The 11,933-nt window shown below is 44.7% G+C and overlaps 1 pseudogene across 1 annotated transcript; it reads right to left on the bottom strand.

The window, feature by feature from the left end:
• Nucleotides 1-3,531: 3,531 nt before the first annotated feature.
• On the bottom strand, nucleotides 3,532-9,073 carry LOC147632129 (ABC transporter B family member 19-like; annotated as a pseudogene). The gene is made up of 10 exons (XR_015267298.1): nucleotides 9,065-9,073; nucleotides 8,372-8,581; nucleotides 7,951-8,151; nucleotides 7,576-7,835; nucleotides 6,808-7,444; nucleotides 6,365-6,735; nucleotides 6,160-6,280; nucleotides 5,711-6,059; nucleotides 5,034-5,275; nucleotides 3,532-4,828 (listed from the first exon to the last, which is right to left on the bottom strand). The product of XR_015267298.1 is annotated as an ABC transporter B family member 19-like (transcript).
• Nucleotides 9,074-11,933: the final 2,860 nt, after the last annotated feature.

Here is an 11,933-nt window from a genome sequence, read left to right on the forward strand (position 1 = left end):
CTGAAATCAAATCAGCACATCGGTTTGACCTCCTGAGTGCGCTCCTTGCGCACATAAGAGGTTAATCTATGGGTTTAAGAGAGTTTTAGGTTGCGTGAAAGGGTGAAGATAATTCACATGTTTGAACTTCTCTTCACAGCTTAATCACTCTTAAGTAAGAAGCCTCTATTTGGTTGCCCGCTCATCAATTTATGGTTTCAACATGAACCCACACACTTGGTTTATAATAATCAAAGTATTGTCAATCTATGAAATAAATAGTTAAAACCAAAACTAATGCTCGACATGACTAATCAATTGTGGGTCCTATGGACGCCCCTCTCCCAAGGTCTAATTACCACAGAGGAACTCCCTTAAAACTAAGTTGCACCCCAGAATCCAAATCACACTAAAATCAACTATCTGGCCTCCATGCTAGCCTTGTTATGTCTAGACAATGGGACATAATATCAAGTAATGAATTCTTAAGGCAATCCAAAGAGTTTCAAAAAGGTGTTACAACCACTTGCTTAGTCAAATAAGTACAGTGTCGGAACTTGATGAGACAGAGATTGGTGTCAGGGTGACATGATTAAGACAGGAGAGAGAAGAGAGAGAGGAATGTATGTACATGACTGAGCCCTAGGTCGGCCCTAAAGAGGGTGACCCTTGGCCTTTCACATGACTTCTACTGATGGCTGGACTGATGAATGAATGAATTGACTTGCTTCTTGATGAAAATGACTTGTGCTATATATATGTGAGGAAGGGAGCTAGTCGGCCAGTCCAGAACGCTGTTGGCCTGCTGCCGGGACAAGATACCTTGGAAAAATTCCTTAAAAACTGCGCTCAACTACCATGCTGTCCACACAGTGTGCCTTTCCTTTTGGTGCCATCGATACCCCAACAACACACACCTTACCTGTGCTGGCCGCCGTGAGCTTGGGATTGAGAGACGAATCGAATGTTAGAAGCTGCTACAGTGCGCGCCGCCGTGAGCTTGGGATTGTGAGATAAATCAAACGTTTGAAGCTGCTACAGTGTGCGCGAAACGGCCGAAAAGAAAATGAATACACGTTTTAGTTTTTTTAAAGATTTGAGATGCATAAATGACCCAAAAAAAAGGTGGGTTATGCATCGCAATTTCGATGCATATACCACTCATTTCCAGTTTGCTAGGGTCACTACTACGGTGGCATATACAACTGCGTTTTAAAGGTCGCATAAGCATCCACGAAAGCGACCCCCGCTATTTTCTTCATATTTATATGAGGGTCGCTATGTATAGACCATTCTTGTAGTGAAAAGTGTATCTGTAAAACTAGTTAAACATCTCCTTGAGGTAATTTGTACGAGTCTTCTCTCCTCCCCGGGTGTTTTTAAAATATACTCCTCTAGCTTGATAGTGAGATTTCTCTATTCCTTGTGTGCTCCACATGTCTAGAGAACCATACTCATTCATGAAGTATGCACCATGAGCATAAAGATGGAAGAAACGGAGAAAGACCTTGAATGATTGAGAGAGAGAGATGGGTGTGGGAGAGCAAGAGAGGTTGAATTAGTTGGAGAATAGACTAGGAGAGTGAGTGAGTGAGAAAGATGAGGAATGAATGTCATCTACTGAGAGGAAAGGGGGTAATGAGAGGGTGAGAGATTGAATGGAATAACGACACGGTTATCATCACGAGGGTTTAAAGAAGGCGGATGAGGGAGTGGGTGGCAAGGAACCGAGATAGGATGGTAGGGGTGGTTGACAAGGAAATGAGTGCCGAGGATAGGGAGAATGAGTGAGAGATAAAGAGGTAAGTGATAGGCGAGCGAGGGTGGGAGATAGGGAGAGCAAGTAGACTGTACCCCTAGGGTCACCAAAGGGTAGAGATGGCTTACAAGTGTTGGAGAGGGATGATGGTACACCAAGGATGGTGAGGGAGTGACTGGGCACGCTACGAGTTGGTGATCAAGTGAGGGAGTATACTAGCAAAACAATTGGGCGAGGTGGTTGGGTGGCAAGGAGATGAGAGAACGGTAAGAGGCAGTCATCTTTTGCCTTGTTGTCGACAGAGGCAGAGTACCGGGCTGCTTGTGGTGCTGCTTGTGAGGTGGTGAGGCTGCAGAGGTTGCATGGCAGGATTGGGCTTCCACTGGAGGAACCCACGGTCATCTAGAGGCACTTTGTTCGTGAATAGATCGTTTGCTGATGACATCTTGCTAGAGTTCTGTTCGACGGAGGACAGTATGGTGGACCTCTTCACGAAGTCGCTATCTCAGGCTTTACTCAGGTGGCACCCCAGCTCCCTGTGGTTGGAGAGGTTACACAAGCTGAGATGTGAGGGGTGGTGAGGAGCTATAGAGGAGGGGATATGCTTAAGCGTAATATGACTAGAGGCTACTGCTCAAATGGAGAGGGGGGATTTGTAGGGCATGAGTGTTGAGCACGTAGGAGAAAACGTCAAGAGATGATGAAGGCGACAAGCTTATGCGAGTCGTCCAGCAACGAAAAGATAAACAATTAATATATTGAAGCCCACCATAGAAACAGTCCAACGAGGGAAAAGAGATAGACAAAGGGGGGTCTACGCTAAGAAGAAAATAACAGAGGGAGCTATGTCAAGAAGAAAAGAAAACGAGGGGGGGTCGTCGCGGCGCTAGCCACCACCTCCTTTATTTATAAAAAGAGCTTAAAAATAAAAAAACCTCGTAATTTTGTTTTGTGGAATTTTACATTAGAGGTTGAGAAAAGTTGGTCCTCCAGAGCTTTCAATGAAGCCTCCTGGTTATAGGATTGGACCTGGTTTAATGGGGTCAGACTAGATAGAATCACTACCAAGACACTATATAAAAAGATAAGTAAAAGTGAACTAATGTGAGATATTGCAACAAAATCTGGAAAGTCAGTTAGTGCTTGCACATCTAGAGGAAGAGGTGGAATTTGATTTGGGAATCATTGATCCCAGTGAAAGCTCAGACTTTCCTTTGGAGAGTATGTTTGTTGGCTCTACTACTTCAATGTTAACAAGATGAATAATAATCTGTTTGTTGAGGCAATTCAGGCATTGTAAGCATGGATTAGGTGATTCAGACCTCTGATGATGAGATGGTATTACATATGAGGGTACCCTAACGTTGATTGGTTGAAGGCAAGTATACACTTGGAAAGATGTCAAAACCAAATACCCCAAATTTGGGCCCATATCTAAAAGGTGGTAGTTGAAAGAAAAGCAACCAGTGGACATCTTTATGGCCTTATTGAAAATCTTCTGGGAAGAAGAAGACCTGTGGTGAAGATCTAGACAAAAGGGGATTATTCTCAAGAGCAAACTCCTAAGGGGTTCACTTTTGAAGTTTTGTTTATTGCTTGTATGGGGATTTCATCTTTTTTGGGAAATGTCCTATTTTGTGTGGGGATCTCCTTAAATAGGCATTGGGACTAGAGGGAATATACAAGTGGCGATAAAGGACCGTTGTAAGTTTATAGATATTATGACATATAATCATGATCACATCATCAGTGCTTAACAATAAGCTCTTAATTTAAAAATCGGCAAACCAAGGTTATTTCATTAGTATTACGACATCTGTGAAAATTGAGAAATTTCATTTCTGAAATTTCAAATGATTACTGCGTTTGTGCAATTGAGAAATGACTACGTGCTCGTTGAATGTTGACAAGGCGGGCATAGGAGCCGTCTGGTTTGCCCATGAGTTGGTTGTGGGACCCTTGCTCCAGAATGCGGCCCTCTTGAACTACGGCGATGGTGTCTGCGTTGCGGATGGTGGTGAGGCGGTGCGCCACCACAATTGTCGTACGGCCCTCCATCAGCCTGTCCAGGGCGGACTGCACGACCTTCTCCGACTCAGCATCCAGCGCTGACGTGGCCTCGTCCAGAAGCAAAATGGCCGGATCCTTGAGCACCGCCCGTGCTATGGCCACCCTCTGCTTTTGCCCGCCCGACAGCTGCAGCCCCCTCTCGCCCACCTGCGTCTGGTACCCGCCCGGCAGCCCGCTTATGAAACGGTGCGCGTTGGCAGCCTGCGCCGCAGCTTCCACCTCAGCTTCGGTTGCCCCCTCCCGCCCATACAGAATGTTCTCATATATTGAGGTCGCAAACAGCGCCGGCTCTTGCTGCACTAACCCAATATGCTGCCGCACTGAACGGAGATTCAGCCGCCGGATATCCTTTCCGTCTATAGTGACGGCGCCGGCCGCCGGATCATAGAAACGTTCGACGAGCCCGATGACGGAGCTTTTGCCCGAACCGCTGGCTCCGACCAGGGCAAGGCTTTCCCCGGCTCTAACGTGCAAGTTGAGGCCTTTGAAGATGGTGACATCCGGACGGGTAGGGTAGGCGAACTCGACATCGACAAGCTCGATGTTGCCACGTACGCTCTGTACGAGCTCCGACGAGGGGTCGTCGGGGTCGATGGAGGTGCGTCGGTCCATGATGTCGAAGACGGAGATGAGGGCGTCGGAGCCTTTGATGATGTCTGGCGTGAGCCCCAGCGTTTCTGCGACCGCGAAGGCAGTCATCATGAGGACCATGAAGACCTTGATGACTGAGCCGAAATCGGAGGTGCCGTTCTTGACGAGCGTCGAGCCGTACCAGAGCACGAGCGCGTAGCTGCAGTACATTGTCATCTGGGAGAGGCCAAGGAAGCCGCCGGAGATGTTGCCCCGCAGAAAACTCCGCTTGGCCGGCTCACGGAGAGCCTCTGTGAAGAGCGACAGAACTTTGTCTTCGGCATTAAAAGCGGCGACGGTGCGGATGTTTCCAATGGAATCTCCAGCGATCATACTGCAGTGGGCATGGGCCTCGTTAAGATCTCCAGCAAAGCCCTTCACGCAGAGTTGCTGCATGGCAAAACAAATCACGTCAGCCGTTGCGGCGACATAGCGTACTTCCGGCAGTCTATGCTCATCGGCAAGACTACGCTATAACAAACAATTCACGTCTGCAGTGCCAGCAAGTCTGACGTGACGACAAACAATGTACGCAAACCTTGCCGGCGGCAAGTATAACGTTAAGAATACCGTTTTGAGGTTTACGTCACTCTACCTGGCACACTGCGGCCCCCACCAGAAGAGGAAATGTGGCCAGCAAGACCAAGGCCAATCGCCACTCGATGACGAGGCCGATGACGCAAGCGGTGACGAAGACAGTTGCGTTTTGTAGTATCAGCGACACCCTGTCACCGATGGCCGCGCGTACGTGTGTTGCATCCGTGGCCAATCGCGCCGCCAATCGTTTGCTGTTGTTCTCGTCCTGGTCACACCAGCCCACCTCGTTTCGTATCATGGCTGCATGAAGGGTGGCACGGATCAGTTCAAAAAATTAGTGAGCTGTACGGGATCTACCACACTACATCAGTACGGCACACGCATGAATGATGGAACAACTAGGTCGTACACACGCACATGCGTTCCACATCCTACAGTCCGTATAGACAGTCACCCATAGCCTCCTCACACAAACACACAGTACGGCACACGCATGAATGATGGAACAACTAGGTCGTACACACGCACATGCGTTGCATATCTGCGCCACAGTCCATATAGATGCAGTCACGCATGCAGAGCATCCTCATCGCATGTCATACCGCAGGTATGGAGTCTGGACAAATGCATAGCATCCTCAGGCCCCTTCCTTCAGCCATTACCCACACATGCATCACACCACTATCCAGTTCCATGCTTAAAATGAAATCAACGCAGATAATCTTGGTGCATCACCTTTGAACATCATCTCTCTCACTCTGGCTGTAAGATTCTCTCCCACAATACCAAAGTAGTAGTGCTGCAGCACATAGATGCCCACTGTGACCACACCAACCCCCACGTACACCAATACATACTTCTGCAGCTCTCTCTTCATCTTGTTCATGTCGGGTTCATAATACACCTTGAGCAGCTCGCTTATCACTAATGCAATAATCGGGTTCACTACCCCGGCCAAGACTGACCCCACACTTCCTAACAATGCATACGGCCACTCAGGTGCATTCAGCTTCATCAGTCTCCAGTAGGACCCCTTCGAATCCCTCTCCCTCTTCTCCTCTGCCATCTCTTCATCCGCCTTCTCCTGTACCAGACCACTGCAAAACATTAGAACCTAGAGGGTACAATAATGAGCTAAACCCCAAAGTTTGTTTAGCAAATGTAAGCATCAGCTTAAACCTCACCTTGTGAACATCAGACACATTGCTCATCTGATGGCTCAGATGCCTTTCACTGCTCATCCTCGCACTCTTTGATAGAGCACTCCCACGGCCAGAACTTATTCTTGCCAATGAGCTTGTTGCCCTGTATATAAATGAAAATATTCACAATGGTACGGCATGGACCATACACTCACGTCATAACAGTTCAGAAATTAACAAGACTCACTTTGATGTTCGACCAAAAATTGTTCCATCACTCCCCAGCGCCATCTCCTGTAGCTTCACAAGAGTGGAGTAAGCTCCCAGCTCGCCCTTCGTAATCAACTCATCATGGGTGCCCATCTCCACGATCTGCCCATCCTGCACCACACCGATGGTGTCCACATTCTGGATGGTGGACAGCCTGTGGGCTATGATGACAGTCGTCCTTCCTACCATAAGACGGTCCAATGAATCCTGCACCACCTTTTCAGATGCTGCATCTAATGCACTGGTTGCTTCATCAAGCAGAAGAACCTTGGGATTCTTGAGCATTGCCCTCGCAATAGCCACTCTTTGCTTCTGGCCACCTGAAAGTTGCACTCCACGTTCTCCCACCTGCAAACCCATCAAGTCAGTTCCCAGACTTTGAGCACGTCAACACATGCTTGAAACACACGGAGAGCTGACCTGCGTTTTGTATGCATCGGGCAGCTCACTGATGAAAATATGGGCATTTGCTGCTTTAGCTGCTGCCTCTACTTCCTCCATGGTAGCATCCTCCTTGCCATAGAGTATGTTCCCTAATATAGAAGTTGCAAAGAGGGCAGGCTCCTGATTGACGAGGCCTATCTGATCCCGAAGCCACCTCAGCTGAAGGGTGCAGATATCAACACCATCCAGCAAGACTTGGCCTGACAGAAAACAACCCAAAACAGGTCCCACATGAGTCCCTTACAATTATCACTTGACTTCTCTCATGTGTTGATTGTTGCAGTGTTGAACAATACCTCCTATGGGATCATAGAACCTTTCTATGAGGGAAACAACTGTGCTCTTGCCGGAACCACTGCCCCCAACAAGGGCAACAGTCCTTCCAGAGGGTATCATTAAGGAGAAGTCTTCAAATACCATAACATCTGGCCTAGAAGGGTAGCTGAAGACCACATTGCGAAGCTCAATATCCCCTTTCACTTCAGAGAGCTTTGAGCCATCATCGGTATGGCGGTCCATCTTGGCAGGCTTGTTCACCAGTTCCATGATGTTGTACGCTGCCGCTCTTCCTTTACTGAATGCAGTGACATTGCCCATAGCTTGCCCCAATGCCCTACACAACCACACCACATGCTCAAGGCATCATCCTAAGGAAGGCATAGGAGGCATCCATGATGTCTGCATTTGAATCCCATGCAATACAAAACAGCTCAAATACCTCACAAGTTTAGTTTTAGCTCTTACAAGCCACCGATGATAGCAGAGAAGATGGCACTGATGGCTTTTCTACCGTTAGTCTCCCCACTCCAGATAAGCACACCACCATACCACAAGATCAAGGCCCATGAGAAGCACAGAATGGTGTGTGTGAGTCCAAGACCCAAGCCCTTGGCCAATCCCCCTCTATAGCCCAGCTTCAATGTCAGGGCTAGGGAGTCTGAGAAAGACTGAGCAGCTTTCTTCTCACCAGCAAACGAATAGACCGTCCGAATTTGCGCAATTGTCTATTGCAAGATCAACAGACAGGAATATAGGCAATTATTCAGTGAACTCTCATCATTTCAAAACAGATTGAGTTGATTTACCTTTTATATTACCACACTTGGCTTGATACTGTACCTGTTCTGCAATGGTCCCTGCCTCTCCATAGGCTACTTGGCTTTTGGATGTCAAACGTGTGAGCGTGTAGGCATACAAGCCACCTGCAAAAGCTATAGCGGGGACCACTGCCACTGTTACCAGGCATAACTTCCACACCATAGAAAACCCAACTCCAAAACCTCCTATAAATGTAGCCATGAACTGCAAGAAGTTTCCCATCTGCAGCCGAAATCTTGGTCATTGCAGACCCATCATAAAAAGCAAAGATGCAGACCCATCATAAAAAGCAAAGATGCACACATGAATGCATAAGAGAAGCATACGTGCACTCACACACACACACACACATACTTGCACCCATGAATGTTGAATGAAATCATACATGCATACGTGTGTACACATACACATTTATAGATGCATAGACATACAAAGACCATACTTTCTCACTGATAGCATCTTGCACCAAGACCGTGTCTTTCGAGATGCTTTCAACTAGCATCCCCGTTCGGGCATCTGTATCAAAGAAGCCGATATCTTGATTCAAGATAGCCTGTAAGTACCTGAGGCGCATCTTGCTAGCTTGCCTCTGGCCTGTATGCATCCAGCAGGCCACCTCTGGGGTCACAACACACAACCAAATGAGTAATTTCTGACTCACAGCACATGATTATGGCTTAGCAACAATCAAACAATTGAAATGTGAATTATGTGACATCAATGGGGCATGGTTGAATATTTGCAAGAGAAAAAAGTAACCTGCCCAAGCAGAGCTATAATATATATTTATATTATATATAGAGAGAGAGAGAGGGGGAGAGACGGAGACGATTCTTGCTTTGAATTTTGTTAACAACGAATACTCCCTACTTTTTTGTTTTTTCCCTCTCATTTGCCAAATAAATCCATTAAACAATTTTCAAATTTTGAACGTTTGATGGATGAAGAGAAGAACATTTTATTATTTATTCGTTTGTTTATCGAATTGAGAAGCGAGCCACAAACGACCCACATCGTAGGCAACTCAAACACCGTTGGAAATTTTCTCAAGGAACTTTTAAAATATTTATAGATTTATTTATTCAAACATTTCTTGAATTATATTTAAAATATTTTGTCCCCAGTATGTTTTTACAATATTCATAGCCACGTATAATAATGGGGAGCTCAACCAGAGGGACTAGGAGAGTTGCTCATTCATCAATGATGGCTGCTTGGGGATTCTATTCTCGATGATTTGCTCGTTAAGGTGGGAGATAACATGTTGGTGTGGCTAGCCATCGTGGTTACCTATTTGGTTCTTAAAGTCTTGTTCCACACTAAGTAGTGGCATGACCCGTCTCTGACGGGTAAGAGATATACACATACTCATCCTCAGGAGAGGAGAGATAGGCCCCATATTTGAAGCCCATTTTGGGTCTCATGGTCCTCAACTTGGCTACTTATATATGAACACATTATGCTTGCCATTTATATCCACCTAGGAGCTCCTGAAGCACTTATTTTTCTTTGAAGAAAACACCGAACTTGGCATACATATACATCCAGCATTCCAACCCAGTGTAGTGGTGATAATCTTAACATACGTGGTATTGAGAAAACCAATCCACAACATGAATTTAAAAATGAAGGTTACAATATATTACCACATTAGATGCCTTCTCACTCTCATTATGACTATATGATAGGAAAACATAGAAGGTAGAGTCTAGTCCAAAAACCAATACAAAGCCAGTACATCATGTACCATCCACACACAAAAATGACACGTCAGCAGAAAGAGTGACACAAAAAAGTAGATCAATGTCCCATGAAAAACCATCATCATTGGTATGCACATTAATTGGCTCATAAGTTAACAGGAACCACACAATTTACTTCTCTTTACACCACTAACAGAATTGATGTGGCAAACCACTAAAACAATCTTCGAGCGAGACTGCAATATCTCTCCTTGGAAGCCTATACTCCTCGCCACCATCTATCTAATAAATATACATAACATAATAACATTAGCTATTGAAAGATATAATTTTTTAAGAAATAAAAGCTGAAGGATAAAACCTTACAAAACTCATTCGGTGGATCAATTGTTGAGATGAATGGCATTTGAACAGGCTTGTAGACAGTAAATCAAAAAATTCTGTATTGTCTACTGCCTATGAACCAAAAATCTAACTTATAATTAGGCTTTTCATAGTCTACAAACATTACATATACATGAAGCTGATCCACAATCATTCCCAATCCCAAGGAGTCCAAAGCTCTTGTTGCAACAAGTATCTAGACCATACAAACCTAGCAATAATCTAGGTTCAAAAAATTTAAATAAAAATATTACCTGTTTCAAAAAAATGTATTAATAAAAATTTATATTTACAATTACACGCAATAACTACATAAAAAGCAAGTTTTTATATCGTAATACACATGTGCACAATAGTTCAATCAATAGAGATGTTGCTTGTGCTTCCCAAGACCGGGGGGTCGACAATTGAGCCATGAAGATTAAATAAATTATGGTAAACAGATGCTTGGGTAGCCTTATACGCGTATATAAGTTTCAGTTTGCCATGTTACCTATAGCAAATGTTTGGCGGTTTTGATTAATATATTTTAAAGGCAAAGAAAAAAATTAGCAAACATACAACCGTGCAGTTTTACTTATAAATATTTAGAATTCATCGAATGAATGTGAATCTATAAACGTACTTAGAAAGGGTGCTAGAGGCACATCCGCTATCGATGAACCACATGCCTATGCTTATGATCGATGGAGATCTTGAAGTATCTTGCAAAAAGAATAATTACAAATTGGTTAGCATATCTGAATCTGAGTTACACGTCGTCGTTGTGCTTGTTTGTGCAAGAGGAAAAAAAAACCATACATAAAGTATGGTGGGAAGTTGGCACAGTCCTTCCCAAAATTTTATAAACATAAGGGAACGAGCCCTTCCCCAGTTTTCCAAATAACACTCTCGGTATCGAAAGTGGACCACAGATACACCTTCAATGTTGAAAGTGGTTACTAGTGTATTCAAATATAAAAGAGAGAAAAATAGGAATACCTTTGTCAGTCTGTGATACTGAAGTCGATGATGCGATGAGTCTCGTGTGATATTGTGTCACGATCGCTAATTAACGTAGAGCTATAACCGTTGTCGATGTGCACGAGTTATCTTCGACCATGTAACCAAAGCCGCAATTTGTAGAAAAACATCCAAATCAAGAACAAAATTAAGATGTAGGCAAAGCTTCTCCTACAAGTGGCGATCGAGGTAGCTTGATCAAATAGCTAAGCCTAAAGAGAGTATGCTTGAGGAGCTTCCCAAACCCTAATGTGGATCAGAGCAAAGATACCCAAATGACTCTTCCCAAACCCTAATGTTACCTTGATTCCACCCTAACTAGACAAGCAAAACACAAAGGATGCTAGAAAAGAAAATTTTACATAGAGAGTTGTGCAGCACAAGACTTGCAAACATTGCCACACATTAATTTTACCCTAATCCTTGTATTATATCTATTAAAAGAATGCACAAAGATTGATCAACCTGCGACCTCAACTGTCCAGGCAAACATTGGCTGTGCTAGATCCTTCTCCTTGCTTCTCCCAATCACCTGTGGACTATGTAGCCTTGAGTGCAAATCACCTGCTGATGATTTAGGGTGGAGGGTTGGGTGCTCTATTTATAAGGTCCCTTGCTGATCAAGGCTGGTCAGCTTGTTCCATGCTGGGTCATGGGCTACCTGACTTCATACTTGTGGGTGCCCTCAGCTAGTCAACCCACACCTGCTATACACAAGTTGCCTACTAAAAAGAATGAGGGGGAGAGGGAGAGCTTCAAACCCTAGCAAGCAAATACACACACACAAGAGAGAGCAAGACACAAGAGAGAGATGGATAGCTGAATTTTCTTCTATCTTCTTCTTCTCTACTCAACCAACATAACATAAAGATAAGAGTACACACTATATGGGTTAGTACTCAACTACTACAACAT

Source organism: Cibotium barometz, chromosome 14, assembly GCF_041138505.1.
Source record: "Cibotium barometz isolate CiBa-2024 chromosome 14, ASM4113850v1, whole genome shotgun sequence".
Taxonomy (NCBI): Eukaryota; Viridiplantae; Streptophyta; class Polypodiopsida; order Cyatheales; family Cibotiaceae; genus Cibotium; species Cibotium barometz.